Below are 19,292 nucleotides of genomic sequence, written 5' to 3'. Positions count from 1 at the left end.
GCCAGTTATTGTGCACTGTGACATCACCACCATGGATGCACTGTATTTACAATGTGGTGTATTATGGGGCAAAAACGGAACAGATATGTGATGTATTTGTGTTCTGAAGGTGGCGCATTGCTTGACTTGCGTTGCAAGCGCAAAGCAGCTCCAGCAATGCTCTTGGGGCCCTATGCTTACAACGCTGTGTCAATCCTTACACCTGTTTCAAGCAGATGCAGGGTTTTGATGCAGCAGGTTTTGATGCAGCATAATCGTAAAAGTGACTGAATGAAATCTTATAGAGTCACTTTTAGGAGGCGTTCCTGCACTAGAACGCCTCCACCATCCCCCCTCTACGCAGGAAAGGCTCCTTCTGGTGCAGGGCTTTACAATGTGATGCACCTTCCATATGCATGTCATTGTGAATACCAAACACTATGGCACATCTTTTGCAATACCGGTGCATCACGAAAGTCATGCAACAGATGTGTAAAAGAGGCACAAGGGCTTTGTAAATCCTTTCCTAACACGTACAAGTTCACCCAGGCAGTTTTACCAACCGTGCACACTGAAGCATAGATTTGTAAGATATTTATATGGAGATGTTACATTCAAGTGGTTCGGAAGAACTACACTATACTATAAATACCTTATAGATTTATGCTGTAGCACTTCCTTATAGTTCTCCAGTTTCACATTCACCATACAGTAGTAATGTATTCATTCATTAATTTAAGAACTACATATTCATTCTGACAAACTTTTACACACTAACATAGTAATATAGTTCTTTGTTTGACCAGTGAAGGTAGTTGTAAAAAGAACAGTTTTTTTGTGTTTATATATATATATATATATATTCACTGAAAAAACCATAGGTTATAGACCATATATAGTTAGGAATTAGCATTTAAAAAACCTTATTTTACTCACACAAAACCATTGAAATTCCATATATAGTTAGTTGTACTAACTATATATCGCGCACCCGCAATCCACTGCTGATGATGTCACATATTACATCATTCATGACATGGTCAGTGACATCACTGATGACATCACTGATGACATCTCAAATGACATCACTGATGACATCACTGATGACATCTCAAATGACATCACTGATAACATCACTGATGACATCTCATTTGACATTACTGATCACATCACTGATGACATCATTCATGTGATAATACGATGAACCTCTTCAGACTCTAATATAACCTTAGATACACTCAGTGTAAACAGACTCTCATAGACTGTCACTCATCCATGGAGTTACTCAGACACTTAGTCAGTCATGCAAAGAATCAATCACACCTCCATTTCCTCAACTATACAGTTATACACACCTTACTTATTCAAACATATACTAACACATATTTACTCACTTATACAATCCTGGATACAAGTTCACAATGATCCATACAGCCACTCACACATTCACTGGCTCTTATGCACAGTTATTTATATATGTCAACTCTCACATGTACTGTATTTTACGTATGTACTTACTTTAACATGTAGCACTGAGATATCCATTCACTCACCAATACACTCATGCACACAGTCAACTGCCCATACAGCTGTTTCCACATGCACTTTTGAACCCATACATCTAGTCAATCAACTGCTCACACATCTATGCAGAGAGTCATACACCTCCCAGCCACCCACACACACACTCAGTCTCCCATACAAATGCTTGGGCAACCAATCAATAACCCATACAGTTAATCATATAGCTACTGATCAACACATGCAGCAGTTTACAGAACAACAGACATAATGATGCACAAATTAAGACAGTTTAGTCACTAACCCATGCACTCAGTGAGACACATTTAATCAGTCACTCATACAGTCAGTCATGCCCCTACTAAATCCTTCATCAAGACACTTATACATCCACTCATTCTTCAATATGTAAGACATATTTTAACTTTACAGAATTATACAGTCACTGGATGTAGTCATCAGTGATGTCATCAGTGATGTCATTTGAGATGTCATCAGTGATGTCATCAGTGATGTCATTTGAGATGTCATCAGTGATGTCATCAGTGATGTCACTGACCATGTCATGAATGATGTAATATGTGACATCATCAGCAGTGGATTGCGGGTGCGCGATATATAGTTAGTACAACTAACTATATATGGAATTTCAATGGTTTTGTGTGAGTAAAATAAGGTTTTTTAAATGCTAATTCCTAACTATATATGGTCTATAACCTATGGTTTTTTCAGTGAATTTTCAAGGTTTTGTAAATGCTAATTCCTAACTATATATGGTCTATAACCTATGGTTTTTTCAGTGAATATATATATATATATATATATATATATATATATATATATATATATATCTTTTTTCCCTAAAGCCCCCCTCTGTGGAAGACACGGATTCCAGAACTAAATTCCGCCTGATAACAACCTTTTCAGATGAGGTTCCTCAACTGAGACATATTCTTATGAGGAACTGGCACATCTTGCAAACTGACCCTATTATAGGAAGTGATGTTCCAACCAAACCACTCATAACCTTTAGAAGGTCGAAGTCTATTAAAGATACGGTAGTGCAAAGCCACCTATTGCCGTTACCATCTAAATCCACAAGAACTCTCAAAGAAATGCAGGGATTCTATCCTTGTGGAAAATGTAAAGCCTGTGAGAGTAGCAGAAGAACATTAGCCTATAAGGTCCCAGGACTCAGTCAACCTAGACTGATAAACAAATTCATCACATGTACAACCCCTTTTGTGGTGTACTGTCTAGTTTGCCCGTGCGGTCTCCAGTATATCGGGAGTACCATGAACAACGTGAAACTCCGGATACTGGAACACCAAAGGGCAATCATGAACAAAGACGCAAACTACCCCGTTGCACGACATTTTGCCGAGAAACACGGAAGTAACAGGGAATTGCTCCGTTTTTTCGGGATTGACCATGTGCCTCAGAATCCCAGAGGTGGAGACAGAGTACTCCGTCTCCGCAGACTTGAATCTAGATTCATAATAGACCTGCAAACCAAACAGCCTCAGGGACTGAATGTAGGAGAAGAAATGACGGTACACCTCGGAAGATAAATTGTGATAGCCATAGTAGCTTCCTATAATTATGTTGATACTGTAATGAATTGTAATATCTTCACTTTGAAATGCACGCACAATCAGGTTGAGGCTTCTTTTTCCCTCTCAAATTTTTCCCCTCCCCCCCTTTCCGTCTTCCCCTCCCTCCCATCCTTTGCTCTCCTATTTTTCATGATATCTATATTCTCCCCTACCATTCTGTTCTCATAAGATATATAGAAGAATTTTCTTCTTCTTGCGACCCAGCACTTAGGATACCTAAGTTGTATTTGTAAATAGAATATGATAATTAAGTCAATTCCATTGATCGATCCCGAGGCAATGTTTAAAATATTGTGGTTCTGCAATTCCGAGATCATTTTCTGTAAATCTTGTAAATATTGTGCCTTGCTATTCCCGCGGGGTAATTTGCATATGAGAATAAGTCGAATGTTATGGGAGCTTTGCCGATCCACGGCTAGATTATGTTTTGTCTCTATGTTTTCTATACAGCGTGTTGTTATTTAATAAAATTGTGACTATCGATCATGGGGTAGACATGCCAGATCAATGCCGATACACGGCAATATTTTATGTTTTCTGGCAGTGGCATAAGCAACATGGGCACATAGGTATAAAAACGAGTACTAGTGAACAATAGCTAAAGACTTTGTATATATGAATACAATCATGAGAGATTAATTGTATATTATCTGTACATATGTTGTTAGTAGATCTTGTTTTCCTCTGTGTAAATATGGCTGCCACAACTACCCAATCTTTGCGTTTAAATTTGCATTCACATATTTTCGCCAAGTCCGCTTTCTGTTTCTGTGTAACACGGTACAAATAAGCGTCATAGACTTTAGGTCGGTGACACTGAAGAAGGACTAAAAGTTCGAAACGCGTCTGTCATCTGTGCTTTGTGCTGAATAAAGACACTTTGCCTAACCTGGAGTGCTTTAACTCTCTCTCCGGAACGAGAGGGGGACCTAGGAGCTTTCATATATATATATATATATATATATATATATATATATATATATATATATATATATATATATTCACTGAAAAAACCATAGGTTATAGACCATATATAGTTAGGAATTAGCATTTAAAAAACCTTATTTTACTCACACAAAACCATTGAAATTCCATATATAGTTAGTTGCACTAACTATATATCGCGCACCCGCAATCCACTGCTGATGATGTCACATATTACATCATTTATGACATGGTCAGTGACATCACTGATGACATCACTGATGACATCTCAAATGACATCACGGATGACATCTAGTGACTGTGTGTTTCTGTAAAGTTAAAATATGTCTTACATATTGAAGAATGAGTGGAAGTATAAGTGTCTGGACGAAGGATTTAGTAGGTGCATGACTGAATGTATGAGTGAGTGATTAAATGTGTCTCACTGAGTGCATGGGTTAGTGACTAAACTGTCTTAATTTGTGCATCATTATGTCTGTTGTTCTGTAAACTGCAGCATGTGTTGATCAGTAGCTATATGAGTAACTATATGGGTTATTGATTGATTGCCCAAGTATTTGCATGGGAGACTGAGTGTGTGTGTGGCTGGCTGGGAGGTGTGTGACTCTGTGCGGATCAATGTGTACTTGTATCAATGATTGTATAAGAGACTAAGTATGTGTTAGTATATGGTTGAAAATGTAAGGTGCTCTATGTTTAACTGTATAGATTAGAAAATGGAAGTGTGTTTGATTCTTTACAGGACTGACTAGGTGTGTGAGTAACTCCATGGATGAGTGGCAGAGTGTGAGTGTCTGTATAGGTGTATGAGTGCATATGATAGTGTTGTAAAGATGATTGATTGTATGTATGAATGATTGTATGGGTGAATGAGTGAATGTGTGTGTAGACATAGGAATCAGTGAGTGCGTATGTAGTAACTAGTATTGGTGTGTCAATGGTTTCAAAAATTATACTCTGTATTTAACACTGAGTGTAACAGAGGTTATATTAAAATGTGAGGAGATGCATTGTATTGTCACATGAATGATATCATCAGTGATGTGGTCATTGATGTCAAATGAGATGTCATCAGTGATGTCATCCGTGATGTCATTTGAGATGTCATCAGTGATGTCATCAGTGATGTCACTGACCATGTCATGAATGATGTAATATGTGACATCATCAGCAGTGGATTGAGGGTGCGCGATATATAGTTAGTGCAACTAACTATATATGGAATTTCAATGGTTTTGTGTGAGTAAAATAAGGTTTTTTAAATGCTAATTCCTAACTATATATGGTCTATAACCTATGGTTTTTTCAGTGAATTTTCAAGGTTTTGTAAATGCTAATTCCTAATTATATATGGTCTATAACCTATGGTTTTTTCAGTGAATTTCATTGGTTTTTTAAAAGCTAATATCTGTAGCTGTAAAATGTATTCTTCTTTAAATCCCAAAATATATTTTATATGTTTATTAATAATTTTTTTTTAAATTTTTTTTTGTTTCGCTCCCGGATCGCGAACCGGGAAGCTTTCCGTTAGCTCAATTTGATGCCGCGACCCGGTCCGCGAACCGGTAAGCGTTCCGTTAGCGCAACTGCCGCGTTAGAAATCAACATCGTGACGCGTCGCGGAAGCGCGACGTATCACGTTGTCGCGTAATGCGTCTTATGACGCGCTGCGTTAGCGCACCCGGAAGTGCTCCGGGGCGCGAACCGAGGCGCGAAGCGCAGCTCCCCGGAAGCGATCCGCGGCGCGTCGCGAAAGCGCGACGTATCGCATTGCCGCGTAATGCGTCTTATGACGCACCGCGTTAGCGCACCCGGAAGTGCTCCGGTGCGCGAACCGAGGCGCAAAGCGCAGCGAACCGGAAGCGATCCGGGGCGCGTTCCGCAGCGCGTAACATAAGCGTGAGAGGTCATGTGACTTGTTAATAAAACTTTTCATTGGTTCATTTAACTTTTGGTTTCTTAATCATGTAAGGCTAGGTCAGGTGACCTAAAAATAACACTTTTCATTGGTTTAAAACTATTGTTTTTCCCAAATGATGAAAACCCCTCCTTCTTTCCTCACTCTGACTTTCATCATTGTGAGAGGAAGACCTTTATTCATAATAGAGCAATGGCTTCAGTACTTGCTTCAGCTGGTGCACCCCAACCACCACCACCACCTCCTCATGGGAAGAGAGGACCACCTCCCCAGGTCATCACCAACACAGAGGAGGAAGAGGAAGAAATAGAGGAAGAGGAGAGAGAAGGACCACAGTTCTTGGAAGAGGTGCCCCGGGTTTCCCATAGGAAAGCCAGTTTCATTTGGCAGTTTTTTTCATTCCCTCCAGGGCAGAAGAAAGTGAATGCGAGGTATGTCACCTGCCTGATTTGCAAAGAAAAATTATCAAGAGGGACTGATAAAAAGTATAGCTATGGGAACTATACCATGCATAGGCACATGAGCAGGTGGCATCCACTCAATTACAGCCGGGCGGAAATACGAGACATGGAACAAAACCCAACAGCAACTCCTGTGGCCAGGTCAACTTCGTTGATTTCATTGACAGCAGCAGAGGCACGGGAAACCGTGCCAAACATCCAGGATAATTTTGGGCATATGAAATTTACTTGTCTGCACTGCGGTGCATTGATATCATGTGGCAACATGAGTATTAATTCCATCAACCTGGCTTATAACAATCATAATTGCCCTAACCGCCCCACACAGTAATTTTTTTTTTGCTCCTGTTGAGCCCTTTTCAATGCCTGTTTTTTGTTGTTTCCCCCCCCAAAAAAAACCAAACAAAATATAAAATTGTTCAAAAAATACAAAAAAACCAAAAAATGTTCAAAAAATAAAAAAAATATAAAACAACAAAAACATTTAAAAAAAAGTTCTTTTCAGAACTACCTCCCCTTTCAAAAAAAATTGCTAGAATGTTTAGCACTCTAGCAAGCTCTATTTCTTTTAGTTTGCTTCCCAGTTCGCTTCCCGGTTCGCGAACCGGGAGCGAACCAAAAAAAAAAAAAAAAAAAAAGTAAGTATAAGGAAAGTAAACAGAGAGTGATGTTAAAAGAAAGACAGCTATAGGGAGTAAACCAGAGATACTGTTTAATAGATCTATTTACCGAAGAAAAGACGGAAGAGGGTATAATTGTGGAAAACAAAATAGATAAGGAAGTGAAAGAAAAAAAAGAGAGTAGAACAATAACAAAGAAGAGTTTCTTGGAGAATGTGAGTGAATGTTCAAAATAGGATTAAAACATGGGGAATAACAGAGAGAAAAAATAGAAAACAGAAAACAAAAAATAACAGAAAAAGATTAATTGAAACAGCAAAGAAATGTAAATAACATAGAGCCATATCATCAACATAGGCAATAAAAGTTTTGCAGCTTTTATCGGCAGAAATATGTCACCAAAGCCGCTTTTGCGGCAGAAAACTGCCGCTAAAACCTCTTTTGCAGCAGTTTTCTGCCAATAAAAACAGCAATAATTTTATTGGCTGTGTTCATAATATGCCCCTTAGTGTGCTTCAACTACACAGAGAAAGCATTATGAACAAGTAGTGAAAAAGTGATCAGTCAAAGACACTAAGAGTAATAGAGACAGAGTGAGTGAACAAGAGTGAGGAACTATGAGAAGAGAGGGACTGAGAAAAAGAGTGGAAGGAGTTGAGTAAGTAGGTAAAAGAGAAAGGAATGAGGAAAGTAGCAAAGGCAGGAAACTGAGGGTTAAAGAAATAAAGCTGTGGAACTAATAGTAGGTGAATGTGATAGAAATGTAACGAAAATAATACAAAACATTTACCTTATAATTGTCGTTAAATTACTCACTTTTTGTTTTTTATACTTTCAATCTGTGAAAGAGAGAACAGACATTTGAAAAATATTAAAACATGTATTTAAAAATTACAAAAGACAAGGGAAAAGATTGAAGGACAAACAGTTTTTCAACAACTTTGACACTGACAGAAGCTTCTGCTTCTCCATGCCCCCTACACAGTCCTAAAGATATACATTTTAAACTAACAGTATCTTGATGCAGATGAAGTGAGGCCTATCTTAAAACATGGTGCATCTTTTGCACTGCTGTTGTCTCAGAAAAGTGTCGCAAGACACTAACATTTTAAATGATTGCTTCAGGATGCCAATAAGATGTGTCCTATCCAGAGGTTTGTTTGAGGTGAGACCTACTCAGGGTTCCAAATGAAATTTCGAGTTGTTTGAAGAGAACAGAGGACATAATACATGTGGAGGCCTACCAACGAAGTGAAAAGACTGGTATAATGCTCCCTATCAAATCGATTTGTATCTATTGTCTTATATGTATTTAAACTCAAATATCTTAACTATTTGATCACTTTGGTTTAATAAGTTTTTAATTGTATATACTGTTATGTATTCTTTTATGATCAGTGATCGAAATAAAGATTTTTGAAATGAAAATGAAAATGATTAATGTCCACTGCACTCTTGAACAAATGTCAGACCTCCTCTGTCTCCAGGAACAGGCCTAAACCTCATCTACACAATGTGGTGTGTAATGTTAGGAAACACAGGTAATATAATTGAAAAACATGCACATTTTTTTGCTCATTCCACAATCATATGACCTGTGTTTCCTTTGCTTAGGTATCTCATTGTGGAAATGTAGTCTATCATATGAAAGACTACGTAGAATATGAGCACTGTATGCAAGAACTTTGACACTTACAGAAGCCTCTCCTTCTCCATGCCTCCTACACAGTTCTAAATGTACATCATAAATGGAAACAGTACAGAATTAATTATACATGTTAAATGGTTTATTTTTGCTGTTCTCAGAATGTATCAAATTTCACTAAAAACAGTGACTTGAAGGTATTCATCATATAACAGCGGGGAAAAAAAAACACAATCAAAATGATTGTGTTTAAAAAACCCATACAACATAACAAATCAGAATTCAGAACTCCTTAAAGTTAACTTACTTTCCATGACGTCAAAGGATGTCCTATGAACAGCTTACACTCTGTTGTGCTGTTATTACTTTCAGCCCGCCACTTTCTGAAAGAAAACCTCCATCGTTTTGAAAAACATGTTACATACAATAAATGACTTCTTGCTCTCTACCACAAGTTTCCACAAGGCCAAATCTTGTCAGAGCCATTTATAACTCTTGGATTTCTTGTAAGCCAATCCCGTCATTTGGCATTTCCGCAACTTTCAGAATTAAAATGTTGAAGATCATTTTCACAATCCTGGACTAGTAATATCTTCCCCTTCTTCCTCAGTCATGTTCTACATTTCCTATGACACTGATACTGCTTACTATGAAGCAGACTTACACTACCTCTATGACTACTACAAATATTTAATTCTCTACATCACTTTTAATCACAAAGCAATGTAAAACAGTAGACAGCATTGCAGACTTACATTCCCTCTACTCTATGTTTTGATTGGCTGCTTCAATTAGCTTATAAAAAGAAATAGTTTTTCTGAACTCATTCAAAGTGCACTTATTTCTCCATGACGTCCAGTCTTATGGTTAGAAGTTATGTCTCTGAACTACACTTATCCTCAAGGCCAAATCGTGTAGGAGCCATTAGAACTTCTTGAAATTCCTCAGAGCACATCCCGAGATTCTTTCCCTAAAATTTTGGTTTTAAAAACACCAGGTAAGAGTTTTTAAGGTCATACGGCAATTTTTTTTTGAAAATTAAAACAGAATCATTGCAGAATGACCAGCCATTTCTAGACTTTAAATAAGCTGTGTAATGTCCTGATGTTATTGAAGGACCGTCATGATATATAATTGCTGCAGTTACAAAAGTCCTTCCTGATATTGACAACTGCGAAGCCACAAAATTTTTAATTAAAGTTGTCAATTTTGTTCCATCAGGCCTACATCGTTGGAACATTAAAATGGCATACTGGCCATATGTTCGTATATGTTCGTATAAATATTGTGGACATCATTTCAGATTTACATTGGCTACACTCCATGTTGTGATCAGCTGCTTTTACTAGCTTATTAAAGGAGACTGATTTACTGTCTGGCAAAGTTAAATATATAAATCTTTCTGAGTCTACACTAGTAGTACTTGATACCATACAGTTCTCGCAGTCATGCTGCCATTGATAAGAAAGCCCAAACAGCTGATCTACATCTACACCTTCAGCATGCAATACATCAAGCATATACATTAAAAACTCCTGACAATCTTGCTGAATATTTTGAGAGAATTGTGTTTGGCCTGAACATCTGTCTAACAGATTTCGAATTTCAGACACACTTTCTATGTTTGTTCTATCAGTGCTACATTTTTCTAAGACAGAATTTAACAAACTGCAAAATCTTTGATCAGAATTGACCACAATCTCTTCTTTTACATTTTCTAGAGAAAACAAAACATTAACCACTACATTAGCATAGCAGTTGACACCAGAACTGTTTTCAAATTGAAAACCAACAACATCTTCAACAGAATCCTTTTTGTTTCTGCTTATAATTTCAGGTTCATCGACTTTTCGTCTTTTTGCTACAACCTCCCCAGTATTGGTCACATTTCTTCGTTTCCGGCCTACCACACGTTTCTCAAACAAAGGATATTGAGGCAAATGTGGCGCATACTCTCTTCTTAACCTATTGTATTCCTTAACACAATCTAGATCCGCACAAATGCTTGTGACATCACACTCAATCAAGTACAATCCCGATAAAGTTCTAACTCGTGACAATGCCACATATGCCATACCCTCCTTGAACACAGAACTGCCAATATTCACCAATGCACTGTCTACACTTAAACCTTGCGATTTATGGATTGTCACCGCATATGCTAAGCAAACAGGAAACTGCTTACGGCGAACATATAAGTCTTTTACAAGCAAAAATCTAGCAGAACAACGACCAATTAGCTGTACTTCCTCAATGCCATCAAATTTAATTTTAAAAAATTCAATTCCATCTCTATTTCTGTATTTTACAAAATCAACAACATTACCCATTGATCCATTTACCAGACCTCTTTCAACATGTAAATTCCTTCTTAAAATTATACGGCAGTTCAAGCACACATTCAGAGTCTTTTCAAAACCTGCAGTTTTAGATATACTCTTCTCTAATGAATCCAATTTTGTTTTCAGATTCTCAGACAAAATAATTGTTGATCCCATATGCTCTACTCTGTCAATAGCTTCCAGTTTCACAATCTCTTGCTTTTCTAAATGCAACATTTTGTTGTTGAATTTGGCACATTCTGCAAGAGTTGGCATCAAACATATTCCAGATTTCTTCTCAGTAATTTTCTGAAAAATATTCTCAGGCACAACATCTTGTTCTGGATATAAATTTGACAGTAATCGTGCATGTAAAGCTTCTTTCCCATGCTCGGTCACTTTTCCAATTCTAACATCTTGTAGAATAGTCTTGTAAACTTCATCCTTCGCCTGACGCATATTTTCATGCAGTTAAGCATAATTGAAGTTTAACCATATATTGACGTTGCCAATGCTGCCTAGGCACTTCCTGGTATCTTCATGCGTGAGCATTTTGAACACAGGTTGCCCTTTCACTGGTGTCAGCTGCTGAAGATCTCCGAAAATAATGATGTGTTTGCCACCAAATAACACATCATACTCTGTTTTGAGAACTTCTTGCATTCTCAAATGCACAAAGGCAAGCATGACATTGGAAACCATGCTTACTTCGTCAATGATAAGAAGTTTCATTTTCCTCAAGATTCTTGAAACTTCAAAACAAGCATCTCCAGATAGCTTGTGATATTGTAATTTGTTGTCATGCTCCACTGGCAGCATCAGTAAACGATGTAAAGTAATCCCTTTAATGTTATGTGCTGCCAGTCCAGTTGGAGCGGTGACAACACAAGACAGCGATGACTCTGTCCTTTCCTGCAAATAACATGAAATTGCTTTAATAAGGAAACTTTTTCCAGTTCCCGCTTCTCCACTCACGTACAGTCGGACAGGCTTCAACGACGTACATGAGCACTCTTTCTTGTCATGACTTAATCCATGATCAATTTGCATGGTAACTTCGTCATATATTTTCCTCTGCTCAACGTTGAGTTGTTTTTCCAACTCTTCTAAGTTAACCGCATCCTCCTGAGCATGTGCCATGGCTCTTTCCACTTCATTCATAGCAGTGGCAGCTTCATTTTCGATAACAGGTCCTCCTAGTGGATCCTGACTCAATGAAGCAGAACTCTGACTGTCCTGAGAACTGTCTCTGGCAATCTCGGCTGCAATCATTGCTTCCTGCTCAATTTCCGCATTCAACATTTCTACATATTTGGGAAAAGCAGGACATTCTATGGTCTCCTTGGCGGCATTGAAAGAGTCTTCGTAACAGAGAAAATCTCCAAGCAGTTCCTCTTCTGCACGCCAAGGCTTGAAAAGTTGCAAAAGTGCTAAATAGAAAAACTCCTTTTTTTCAGGAGATTCGCCACTCAATTTTCGATGGTTTACCAAGTGGCATTTTCTTTGCTTGACCAGACATCCCTCACTTCCTATTACAGCATACACTCCTTTCTCAGTATATTCTTTGATGTTCCTCTTGAATATGTAATTTTGAAGAACCTCATATAAACAAACATTCTCGAGGTGAATGCTTCGATTTGGATAATATGTATCCAACATGTTGGTCTTCAAAATGTCGGTACTGTTTGGCTCCTTTTCCGCCAAATACTCAATTTCCCGCACAGGTTTGAGAACTCGATTACGCGTTGCAGCAAGACCAAGACTCGCCCAAACGATACTCCTGGACTTGGCATAGAGACTTGCTGAAGACAACCGGTCAGAACATTCGTACGCTCCAATTTCTCGATGCGACAACATCTTCAGACTGAAACTGTACAACTTCTTGCTGAGGCTCTTTTCATGGGAAATGTCCTCTCACATATCCTTCAATTCTGTCTTCTCTTTTTTGGTGATGTAAGACGTCACATACCGAGCCACAGCCATACAGTTATCAGCCACAAACTGTATATCCATGTTAGCATTTCACATGGACAAAATCACCGGGTTGTAGTCGTTGATGTACTTGGACTCTTCGTTCCTCTTCAAATTGTATGTGTTTTTAGGTGATTTCTTCATCACATTATGTCGCAGCGAAGACATCAAACTGTTTACTCTTCCTTTAGAAATCACCGGTCGTGGAAAGCCGAAACGACATTTGGTGTAGAAATTGTCCTTGTTTCGGAATTTACGACGACAGTACTTTCCACATCGATGGCTTTGGAAACGCAGAACTTTTTCTCTTAGGCTTTTCTTCTCCTTTGCATTTGGAACAGCACACGTAGAATACTGTTGTATAAAACTCATCACTGAGTCTTCTGGATCCGTTCCAAATTTAGGTGCATCCTTGATCCACAGCAACATATGTATATGAGGAGCACCTCTTGCTTGGTACTCCTTTCTCCAGAAGAAATCCAACACCTCTCCAAGAGGTGGATTCTTCTTATTCATGATGAAAGACATCATAGCTTCAAATCTATGATTGAAGTACCTACCTACATTGACTGGATCCAAAGAGCACAGTTCTCCGGGTGTCTTGAATTCGATGTTTTCTACGTTAGCATTTGCCTCTCGTAGAAATTCAAGTAAGTCTTCCCAGCCATACTCGGCACAGCTCAGAGTGAGGAACCATGTGGGAGTTCCTAAGTTCCTCAGCATACATTTTAAATCACCATGACGACGGTACCAGTACTCATTAGTACCACGCTGACACGCCATGAGATTAATCAGGTGAGAATCCAAAATACTGTCTTGGACATTGACTTTATCCATAAAGTCACTTGCCGAGATGTTTTGCATGTGTATACCACTTTTCAAGATGTGGTTCACTGCATATGACAGTCCAGACAGATCGCTTTCAAACAGGAGATGAAACAAATAAGGAATGCATTGTCGAAACCTAGCATCTCCTGCATACAATCGCAAAGTCCGGTATTCAGAAGCAGGAATTTGATGAGGTCGCTCATCATATCTTCCTCCCTGACTTGTTGGAAAAAGCTGTGGGAAACACCGAGCTTCCAAACTTTCCTCCCAAACACTAATGGGACTCCCTTTGGCTTGTTTCATTTGAAACAACTCAATAGCATTCCCCATGACTTCCTTGGAATGCAAAGGATGAACACTACAATGTTCATATATTTCTTCACTAGTAGAGGGCTCTACTTTCTCAATTTGACCAGCACACAAATCGCTATCCTCTTCCTCACTTACTTCCTCTTCTGCAACATATACATTCGTATAGTATTTATTATTTTTTTTCAAATACAATGTTGCCTTTTTAACTTTCCTAACATCCACTAAATCTTGCCATATTTTCTTATTCTTTGTCGGAACCCTATTAACTAAGATAACCAGAGGTTCCTCTTCCACTTTTTCTACTCCAATTGTGTTAATGTTTTTCTTCAAATCTAGAGGTAAATAAACAACTCTTCCCTTTAATCCTCTCTGTAAATCTGATGGAGGCAATTTCCCTGTCTTTGGCTCCATTCTTACAATAGCCTGAAAGGGATGGATACTTTGAATCAAAATAGATTCATAAGTATTTAAATCCTTCAATTCAGAAGGAATCTCAACCAATTCCAGATTATTATGAACTGCTCTAGCAGGCATCTGGTTTTGATTTAATTTGTTACAACAATAAGTACACACACGTTGATCCAATCCCAAATCAAAACAATTTTCTACCATCAAGTATGTTGTGAAATCCTTCCATTCACTATTATTTTCCCTTTCACTTTTTGCATATAAATCCACTAACTTAGTCTGATTCTTATAATAAGTGCGTCGACAACACACACAAGTGAAATTTGGCCTCTCACTTGATTTGACCTGAAACGTCGCAATTTCCCTCTGGAAATTATCTGTACTGGAAACCTGTACACTATCTTCCACATTACCCGCTTCTTCTTGGTCAATTTCAACATTCTCCTCTTTACTTCCAAAGTAACAAAACTCAATTTCTTCACATATATTCTTCACATCTATTTCAGAACCATGCAAAAGAGCAGCGCATAATTGTTTAAGCATAATTGCTGGACTCTTAGCATAATACAACATTCTAACTAATTTCCTCACTTTATTATGATGCACTGCTAGCATCCTGAAATGATGAAAAACACTCTGGCATACTCTCCTGGAAAGATAAGCCAGTGAATGACCATGCAAACCTGTCACTTCTCTCACTCTGCAAGGATCTAATTCTTGCAACAACCTCATTTTCTGCTTCAAACTTTTCTTATTAAATGACCGTACAAAATCACAAAGCAAATTGATGGAATCCTGTCGCACACTGCAAATACTACTACACTTCCAGGTGTAAACAGGACCCTTAGCACATCTTCCTAAAACCTCATTACCTAACACCTCTTCTGCCTCTGTTGTCACAAGTTTTTCTTTTTCAACTGGACAACCATCTTTCACTTCATAAGCACGACCACTGGTGTCAACTGCATGCACCAAATCATTATCCTGGAAATAACTCTCCTCATTAAAAAATGCCTCACAGCTTGAACTATGCATCCATTCTCCAGAAAAAACTTCACAAAAATTACTACGATTAACTATTCTCTTCCATCTACTAATTCTTTTGAAATCATAAATTGCCTTGTTTAGCTTCCTAATTCTATTGATTATCAAAATAAATAACTTACGTTTAATTTCAAATGCCTGATCAATAACTTTCTCAACTTTTTTTTTTCTCTTATAAAAAGCACTTTCTGTTGACCTTTCTTAATATTTTTTAACAAATTGCCAATTATCCTGTTGCGGAACATTCGTTTACGAATGTCCCTAAACTGTTGTTTCCTTCTACTATCATGCACAGAGTTATCTCTTGCTCTAGCAGTAACATTTTTGATTGGCCTTTCCTTTCCGTTTGAATTGCTTCTCTTTTTCTGGACTGAAACATTTTCTGTAGTAATATTTTTTTTACTACAAATATTTCTTATGAATGTTTTTGTACTCTTACCCGGTGCTTTCTTGGTGACTTTACAAATCTTTTTGTTAGAGGACTGCTGCTTTTTTTCATTCACCTGCTGTCTTTGACGTTTTGCAGCCTTTCTCAGTCTTTCTTTCATTGGCATGGTGAAATGTTGAAATGATCTGCAGTTGAATCTGTGGTAAAATATATTAAAAAATGTTATTAACCACTATTACCCAGCAGTACATCAATAACAGTAATCAAAAACTTAAAACACTACTAGACATTTTTACATAGAAGATTTTTTAGTGCATGGCAAATTTAGAATACAAAAATAGCAGAAAAGAAATGGAATTTATATTCATGTTACCTGTGCTATTTTATATGTGAATCTGATCTAATTTTATGAGCATATTTTAATATTTTATTGAAGACACTACACATAACCTGTTTTTGAAGGTGTCTTTATTTTTAAATTAAACGGTTTACATTTTTACTTTTTATTTATTATAAATTTTAAAAATAAATGTTTATAGTTCCATAGGCTCAAGCAGGTCAGCTTCCCACCCTATGTCATATAATTCGGACAAATCTGCATCCTCATCATGTTCTTCTTCATCCTCAGGATTTAAATCATCCAAGGGATCAACATCCACTGATGTTTCAATTACGAGTTCAATGATGAGGTCAAAATCAACTGATTGCTGATTGTCGCTCATGTTGATGTTGTCTTTATCTTTAAAGAAAGATAACAACAATGAGATGTTGCAGAGTAAGAGACAAATCTCAGAGATTATAATAGTAAAATTGTTTTACAAGAGTAACATTTTGCAGCTATTATTTAGCCATGTCCAGCGATGCTGAGCAGGTGAAGCCTATGTCTAATTTTTCAGTGAACAGGACTCATCTCTTCTTAACCTTGGATAAGCCTCACCGACTCTGTGTCCTCTGCACATACTTAAATGTAAAGGGGCAGATTTATGTTAAATGGCATATCCCCAGGCATGCACCAGTTAACGTGCACCACTGCTCTGCCACCCATGGTGTGCCGCATTTACAATCAGATAGGAAAAAGCTGCGTCAAAACCCTGCGCCTGCTTTAAGCAGGCATAGGTCTTGACGCAACATTGTGGAGATGGGGCACCCCAGAGCCTTGCTGGAGCTGCATCGCACTTGCGATACAACTCCAGCAATGCGCCACCTTTACGGCACAGATGCGTCACGCATCTGTGCCATTTTTGCCCCATGCTGCGCCGCATTGTAAATGCAGCACACCATGGGTGGCGGAACAGCGGCGCAGGATGACTGGCACATCCCTGGTGATGCGCCAGTCATCATAAATCTATCCCTAAGCTTCTTATCTTGTTACAGATGAACCGCCATATGTATCATCAAACTATTTTGCATTTCCTAAATAGCGAATTTTAAGGGATAAATAGCGATTCTTTACCATTCCTAATTTGCGATGAGCAAATTGCTAATTGCAAATTACCCATTCATTTCCATGGGCCAGGAGTCCCATAGGAATGAAGGTGCAATTTGCGATTAGCAATTAGCTCATCACAAAATAGGAATTTTTCCAAAGGTGCAGGGGTGTCTCAAGAACACCCTGCTGCACCCCTGAAAAAGAAATTTGGGGGCATATGGTGCACATACATGCCCTAAGGGCATATATGGGCGTCATATGGCACCTTTTGTTTTTTGGAAAAAAAGCTTTTTGAAAAGAATTCGCAAATTACCACCAACTAGAAGTTGGTGGTAGTTTGCAAATCCTTAATGGCATTTTTTGCATATTTTTTGTTTGATACATTGCATTTAAGGAATCGCAAAATTTGCAAATCCTTCAGTGCAATCGCAAAATAAGGAATAGCAAATTTTGCTATTCCTTATTTTGCATCAAACTTGTTTGATACATACCATTTGTCTAATTAGCATTCGCAAAGGCCGAAATTCGCAGAACTTTGACCTTTGCGAATGGTAATTAGCTTGATACATATGGCCCCAAGTGAGGCCTGTCTTGCAACATGGTGCATCTTTTGCATCACTGCTGCATCGGTTTGATGTGGCACGTTTTTTTTACACCATGACACATCTGCCTAAATGCATCAATTTGTAATTTTGTCGCCTCATAGCAAATCTTTTGCACCACCGCTGCATCACAAAAGTGACGCACAGTGGCGCAAAAGAGGCATACACCTATCATAAATCTGTCCCTAGCATTTTAAATGATTAATTCAGGATGACGATAAGGTGTGGCCTATCCAGAGGTTTGTTTAAGGTGAGGCCTACTCAGGATTGCAGATTAAAGTTACGCTTGATGAAGAATACAGAGGAGATAATACATGTAAAGGCCTACCAATGAAGTAAGTAATGTCCACTTTATTGCGCCAGTCATCATAAATGTATCCCTAAACTTCTTATCTTGTTACAGATGAACCGCCATATGTATCATCAAACTATTTTGCATTTCCTAAATAGCGAATTTTAAGGAATAAATAGCGATTCTTTACCATTCCTAATTTGTGATGAGCAAATTGCTAATTGCAAATTACCCATTCATTTCTATGAGCCAGGAGGCCCATAGGAATGAAGGTGCAATTTGCGATTAGCAATTAGCTCATCGCAAATTAGGAATTTTTCCAAGGGTGCAGGGGTGTCTCAAGAACACCCTGCTGCACCCCCTGAAAAAGAAATTTGGGGGCATATGGCGCACATACATGCCCTAAGGGCATGTATGGGCGTCATATGTCACCTTTTGTTTTTTGGAAAAAAAGCTTTTTGAAAAGAATTCGCAAATTACCACCAACTAGAAGTTGGTGGTAATTTGCAAATACTTAATGGCATTTTTTGCATATTTTTTGTTTGATACATTGCATTTAAGGAATCGCAAAATTTGCAAATCCTTCAATGCAATCGCAAAATAAGGAATAGCAAATTTTGAATTAAGGACATTTTAAGTCATTTCCCCATGTACAGTGTTTTCAAATTATGATTTGAAAATCGTTTTTAGGGAAAAGGAATGGTTTGTAAATTTATGACAAGGACATAATGGTGTATTCTTCTTTATAAGGCATTTCAGTCTCTCTGATGTCATTTTTCCCATATTACATTAAAAGACCTTTCCCCGTGGAGCACATTCCTTGTAAATATGCTCCCACCTGTGCATGGTAAATTTAGATTTTGACTGTTTGAGTTACATAGCCATGTTAAAAGTGACCCAAAAAAGTTGCAAAGGCTTTAAAAAAACACTTTCATGTGTCTTAAGGACATTTTAAGTCATTTCCCCGTGGGCAGTGTTTTGTAAGTGGCGCA

This window comes from Lissotriton helveticus, chromosome 2_2 (genome assembly GCF_964261635.1).
Source record: "Lissotriton helveticus chromosome 2_2, aLisHel1.1, whole genome shotgun sequence".
NCBI lineage: Eukaryota > Metazoa > Chordata > Amphibia > Caudata > Salamandridae > Lissotriton > Lissotriton helveticus.
This window is presented reverse-complemented; position numbering follows the sequence as displayed.